This window comes from Callithrix jacchus, chromosome 18 (genome assembly GCF_049354715.1).
Source record: "Callithrix jacchus isolate 240 chromosome 18, calJac240_pri, whole genome shotgun sequence".
NCBI lineage: Eukaryota > Metazoa > Chordata > Mammalia > Primates > Cebidae > Callithrix > Callithrix jacchus.
The window spans coordinates 32,345,915-32,353,189 of NC_133519.1; positions in this window are offsets into that span (position 1 = coordinate 32,345,915).

Here is a 7,275-nt window from a genome sequence, read left to right on the forward strand (position 1 = left end):
AGTCCTACCACCCTCTCTAGAATCTGCACACATAAACTCCCACCTGCTTCTAAGGAGGATTTATTTATCCATGTTCCTATTTAAAATTCAATTCTCCCATTTGCAAACAAGATTCTATCTTGTCTTAACTATTTAATGACATTACTCTAGCAATTTTCTTTCTTAAATCGTTATTTACTGTATTCCTTCTCTCTAATTCTCTTTCCAAACTTCATTATATGTATTCCAATTCAATTTTTGTTCCTACCTAGTCTACCAAAATTGCCATAGTCAATTATCAGTTCTCTTCTTAACTTGACTTATTAGTTATATTCGATTCCTCTGTCCTTCTGTATAAACGTTCTTCATTTGGCTTCCAGAACATCCTACTTCTGATTTAATTTACCAGTCTATTTTACTGGTCACTTCTTTTTAGTATCCTTTAATGGTTTTTTCTTTTCTTCCCAAACTTAATGATTATGTGTTCTAGGATTCATCCTTTGTTATTTTCTCTGTTTTTACTCATTCCTTAGGTAATCTCATCCAGAATCATGACCTTAAACATTATCTCTATGCTGATGGAATCCAATTTTTCATCTCCATTCCAGTAGTCTCTCCTGAACTTAGATTTACATATTCAGTTGGGTCCTCAAATTGAAAATGTTTTCACTTGGCGTCATCCCATCACTCACCAATGTTGTGTTTAAGCTGCTGTAATTCCTGATCTTCTTTCACCATGAAAACTGTTTTACCACCAACTTCCCCCATCTCAAATGATAGAAACTATGTTCTCCTGGTAGTTCAGACCAAACGCTTAACACTCATCACTGACTTTTCCAGTATTACACCTTCTTGCTCAATTGTTCAGCAAATCTAGTTGGTTTGAATTTTGTATATATCCAGATCCCAAACACTTCTCACTACTTTCAGTGCTACCATCCTGGCCTGAGCCACCATCACCTCTCTTCTGAATTGCAGCAATATTCTAATATAGGGGACAGCAATGTTTTTCTTAGAGAGTCATATGGTATTTGTTTCATGGGCCATACAGTCATTGTGGCAAGCACTCACCTCTACTATTGTAATGCAAATGGGCCTGGCTATGTCCCAGTAAAAGTTTATTTACAAAAAGCAATAAGCCACATTTGGATTATGAACCACAGCTTACCAACTCCTGGTCTAACTGGTGTCCTTGCTTCCATTCTTACTCCATTGTTTATCATTTCTCAACACAGAAGCAAGGAATCTTTTTAAGATAAAAGTCATATGTCACTTCTCTGCAATGCTTCCCTTCTCACTCAGAATAAAAGTGAAAGTCCTTTCAATGACTTATAAGATCCTACATAATCTTGCCCTAGTCATATCTCTGAACCTTATATGTGACTACTCTCTCTCCCTCATTTACTGCTGCAGCTGCACTCACCTCCTTGCTGTCTCTCAAATGGGTCAGGCACACTCAAGACTTAGGGCATTGCACTAGCTGTTCCCTTTTTCCCCAGACACCAATATGGCTTATGCCCTCTTCTTTACATTTCTTTTCTCAAATGTTACCTCTTCAATGAAGCCAATGCTGACCACTCTTTGAAGTTACAAACATCCCTCATAAATTCAAATCCCCCTCTTCTCTATTTCCCTGCCCAAAATATATCACTTTCTAACATAAAAAATAATTTACTTATTTATATTTATGACATCTCCAACTCTCCTAGAGTATAAGCTCTACAAAGCCAAGGACCTCAGGTTTTATTCCTTGATATAGCCTGACATCCTTGAGCAGTGCCTGGCACATAGTAGGCATTAAAAAATGTGTTGAGGCCGGGCACAATGGCTCATGCCTGTAATCCCAGCTACTCGGGAGGCTGAGGCACAAGAATCACTTGAACCTGGCGGAGGCAGAGTTTGCAGTGAGCCAAGATTATGCCACTGCACTCCAGCCTGGGCAACAGAGCAAGACTCTGTCTCAAAAACAAAAACAAAAAAGCATATTGAATGAATGAATCTCTGTAGCTTCCCTCAAATCCCAGAGATGAAGTGACTTACTCTTTTATCTACATTATCTTAATTTTTTGTACATACCACTCATTAGTCCACTTTATCCTGAATTATTACTATCATTTATGTATCTGTTTGTCCCATTACTGACCCATGATCTTTTAAGACATTTTCTATACGTTTATTTGCTGAAACTAATGCAGTGTCTGTCATGCAGCAAACGGTTAAATCGTGCCAACTTAATAAATGTACAAAGTGCTGTATACACGTAGTTCTCTGATATCAAATTACTAGCTCTGGAAGTCAGCTATTGTTAAAAATCTCTCTTCAACCCCCACTCTAAATACATGTATACATACACTCATACTAATAGAGATAATTTAAAACTATTTTTCACATATTTGCTTAATTAGCTTGCAGTGATCTCTGCAAAAACACTGGCCTCTGATGATTATAAGAGGTAGTTTTTTGGCATGGACACCAAAGCATCAAAGAGTCAGCTGGAACTAAGGAAAGCAATAAAACAACTGGTTTTAATTACTCATGACAGGCAGTTGAAGATATCTGACACAGGCCTTCACTCCAATACATCACTCAAAACAGGCCAGTTACAGGAAATGGTGGAGAGAAAAAAAAAAAACCAAGATGGGGCCAAAATGTGTCCATAATACAAAGCAGATCATCTCTCAAATAGATGACCTTATTCACTTTGTTTTGTATTTTTATGATGGGCCCAAATTTATAAAACTGCTGATGCTTTAAGACTGCATGCTTCTATGCGGTGCTTAGGAGTGGTGGCTCAGGTTCTCGAAAAAGCAGGTAGATGAGGAGTGCACTCATTCAGAATCACTATATAAATCAAGAGGTCCTCCAAAGTTCATCTGGGATTGCAGGCATGTTTGCAATTAACTCATCTGTGACATCAGGTGAGTACCTTCTAATCAACATTCACAGAAAGATTAACGTCATCTATAACCTAGTTTCTTCTGACCTCTTGCTTAGCAGGAAATGAGTGAGGATTTTGTTATTAATATAACCTACTCACAATTTTAACATATCTATCTCTCTTACCAAGTGTACACACTCACCTAATGAAACTATGGACTTCACATTGCTTATATCCTTGGATTGTCTCCTCTTAGAGAGATTTTCTAACTAAGCAGGATTTTACCTCACAATCCAATCTTGCAACAATCTTCTCCCAGATGTTTGCCTGATCCCACAGTGCACCAACCTTCTTGTTTCTGTGCACTTCCTGATTATTGCCACTTGCATTGTTTGATTACTGTTTAGAGCAGTCTTGCACACCGTAGTTCTCATGGAACTTAAAAAGCCCTTAGTTTTTCCTGCTGCTTTGTTCTAATTCCTGTTTGATGCCTTTAGAAATCAAGATTTTCCTAGGTCTTTCTACTTTTATTGTCACTTTGCATTCTTTCAGCAAAGCTTCTGAGTTCCTGAAGTGTACTAGGGCCAATTATAGAGACTGAGACTCTAACCATGAATACTCTATCACGGAGCTCAGAATTTAATAGAGGAAATGGCAAGTATATAGCTGATGATTAAGTCACGTAAGTTCTATGAAATGGTAAACAGAGGGGATCCCAGAATAGGAGTACTTAGCCCAGCGTCTGGGGAGTAAGGGAAGCTTTCCTGGAGTCAGCAATATCTAAGTGGTCTGGGCCAGACAAAAAAAGTATAAAATGTATATGCCAAGGAAGTAACATGTCAAAATGCCGCAAATCATGGCTCCTTCAGGGACCTACAAGTACTTAAGTACAGCTGCAGGAGTGGAGAGAAAAGCCAGGGCCAAATCACAAAAGGCTTTATATGCCATTCTAAGGAGATAGGAATTCATCCTCTTGGGGGTGGAGAATCATTGAAAGTTTAGCATCAAGATGATGCTATCCTCATAGAATGAATTGGGAAGGAGTCCTTTCTCCTCAGTTTTTTGGAATAGTTTCTATAGGAATGGTACCAGCTCTTCTTTGTACATCTGGTAGAATTCAGCTATGAATCCTTCAGGTCCTGGCCTTTTCTGGTTAGTAAGCCATTTATTACTGATTCAATTTCAGAGCTCATTATTGGTCTGTTCAGGGAATCAATTTCTTCCTTGCTCAGTCCTGGTAAGATGTATGTATGCAGGAATTAATCCATATCTTCTAAGTTTTCCAGTCTGTGTGTGTAGATATGGTCGTAGTAGTCTCTGATGGTTGTTTTTATATCTGGGGGGTCAGTAGTAACATTCTCTTCATCATTTCTAATTGTGTTTATTTGGATCATCTGTCTTTTCTTATTAGTCTAGCTAGTGGTCTATCTATTTTAATTTTTTCCAAAAAAAATTCCTGGGTTCATTGATCTTTTGACTGGTTGTTCATGTTTTGATTTCAGCTCTGGTTTTTGTTATTTCTCATCTCTGTTACCATTGGGGTTGATTTGTTCTTGCTTCTCCAGTCCATTGTAAAGTTAGGTTGTTAACTTCAGATCTTCCTAACTTTCTGATGTAAGCATTTAGTCCTATGAATTTTCCTCTTAATACTGCCTTAGCTTTGTACCAGAGATTCTGGCATATTGTATTTTTGTTCTCATTATTTTCAAAGAACTTCTTGATTTCTGTCTTAATTTAATTATTTACCCAGAAGTCATTCAGGAACATGTTGTTTAATTTCCATGTAATTGCATGGTTTTGAGCAATTTTCATAGTCTTGGCTTCTATTTTTATTGTGCTAGGTGGTCTGAGAGTGTGTTTGGTATGATTTCAGTTCTTTTACATTTGTTGAGAATTGTTTTATGTCCAATTATGTGGTTGATTTTAGAATATGTGCCAGGCGGCAATGAGAAGAATGTATATTTTGTTGTTTTTTGGGTGGAGAGTTCTGTAAAGGTCTATCAAATCCATTTGGCTCAGTGTTGAGTTTAGGTACTGAATATCTTTGTTAATTTTCAGCCTTCATGATCTAACACTGTCAGTATAGTGTTAAAGTCTCCCACTATTATTGTGTGAGAATCTAAATTTCTTTGTGCATCTCTAAAAACTTGCTTTATGAATGTGGGTGCTTCTGTGTTGGATACATATATATTTAGGATAGTTAGGTCTTTTTGCTGAATTTAACCCTTTACCATTATGTAATTCCCTCCTTTGTCTTTTTTTGATCATCGTTGTTTTGAAATCTGTTTTTTCTGAAATTAGGATTGCAATCCCTATTTTTTTTTTTTTCTGTTTTCTATCTGCTTGGTAGATTTTCCTCCATCGCTTCATTTTGAGCCTATGAATGTAATTACATTTGAGATGGGTCTCTTGAAGACAGCATAGCATTGGGTCTTGGTTTTTTATCTTGTTTGCCACTCTGTGCCTCTTAAGTGGGAAATTTAGCCCATTTATGTTCAAAGTCTATATTGATATGCACACATTTGATCCTGTTATTGTGCTGTTCACTGGTTACTATGTTGGCTTGTTTGTGTGTTGCTTTACAGTAGTACTGGTCTATGTGTTTAAGAGTGCCAAAATCATCTTGACACCAAAACCTGGCAGAGACAAAATAAAACAAAACAAAAAAAACTTTGGGCAATACCATTGATGGACACTGATGCAAAAATCCTCAACAAAATACTGCTGGATTCAGTTTGCAAGCATTTTGAGATGCAAGGTTGGTTCAACATACACAAATCAATAAATGTGATTCATCATATAAACAGAACTGAAGACAAAAACCACAGGATTATCCCAATAAAGGCAGAAAAGCCTTTCTATAAAATTCAACACTCCTTCATTAAAGGACTTAAAAACTCTCAATAAACTAGGTATTGAAGGAACACACCTCAAAATCATAGGAACCATCTATGACAAACCCACAACCAACTTTATCCTGAATTGCAAAAGCTAAAAACATTCCCCTTGAAAACTGGCACAAGATAAGGATACCCTTCTATTCAACATAGTATTGGAAGTCCTAGCCAGAGCAAACAGGCAAGAGAAACAAATAGAAGGCATCCAAATAATTTCCTATTGGGTAGTCAAACTATCTCTAGTCTCACCCCAAAAGCTTCTTCAGCTGATAAATAACTTCAGCAAAGTTTCAGGATACAAAATCAAAATGTATAAATACATTTTGTATAATATATAAAATACTTTATATTTGTATACAAATGTATAAAAATCACTGGCATTCCTGTACACCAGCAACAGCCAAATCAGAAAGGCAATCCCATTCACAATGTCACAAAAAGAATAAAATACCTAGGAATACAGCTAACCAGAAAAGTAAAAGATCTCTACAATGAGAATTACACAATACTGCTCAAAGAAATCAGAGAAGACACAAACAAATAGAAAAACACTCCATGCTCATGGAAAGAAAAGAATCAGTATCATTAAAATGGCTGTACTGCCCAAAGTAATTAACAGATTCAGTGCTGTTCCTATCAAACTACCAAAGACGTTCTTCACAGCACTAGAAAAAACTATTTAAAATTCATATGGAACCAAAAAAGAGCCTGAATCACCAGGGCAATCCTAAGCCAAAAAAAAACAAAGCTGGAGGTATCATATTACCTGACTTCAAACTATCCTACAAGACTAGAGTGACCAAAACAGCATATCAGTATAAAAACAGGTACATAGATCAATGGAACAGAACAGAGAACCCAGAAATAAGGACACACATTACAACCATCTGATCTTCAACAATGCTAACAAAAATGAACAATGGGGAAAAACTCCGTATTTAATATATAGTGCTGGGATAACTGGTTAGCCATATGCAGAAAATTGAAGCTGGACCCTTTTTTTATACCACTCACAAATATGAACTCGAGAGGAATTAAAGACTTAAATGTAAAACCCAAAACTATAAAAACCCTGGAAGACAACTGAGGCAATACCATTCTAGACATAGAAATGAGCAAAGATTTCATGATGAACACACCAAAAGCAATCACAACAAAAGTAAAAATTGACAAATGGAATCTAATCAAACTTAAGAGTTTCTACACAGCAAAAGAAACTATCAACAGAGTAAACAGACAACCTAAGGAATGGGAGAAAATATTTACAAACTGCATCTGACAAACGTCTGGCATCTGGCATCTGTAAGGAATTTAAATAAATTTGCAAGGGAAAAACAACCCCATTAAATAACTGGGCAAAAGGATATGAACAGACGCTTCTCAAAAGAAAACATAGATGTGGCAAAGAAGCACATGAAAAACAGCTCAATATCACTGATCATTAGAGAAATGCAAATCAAAAACACAATGAGATGCCATCTCACACCAGTCAAAATGGCTATTATTAAAATGTCAAAAATA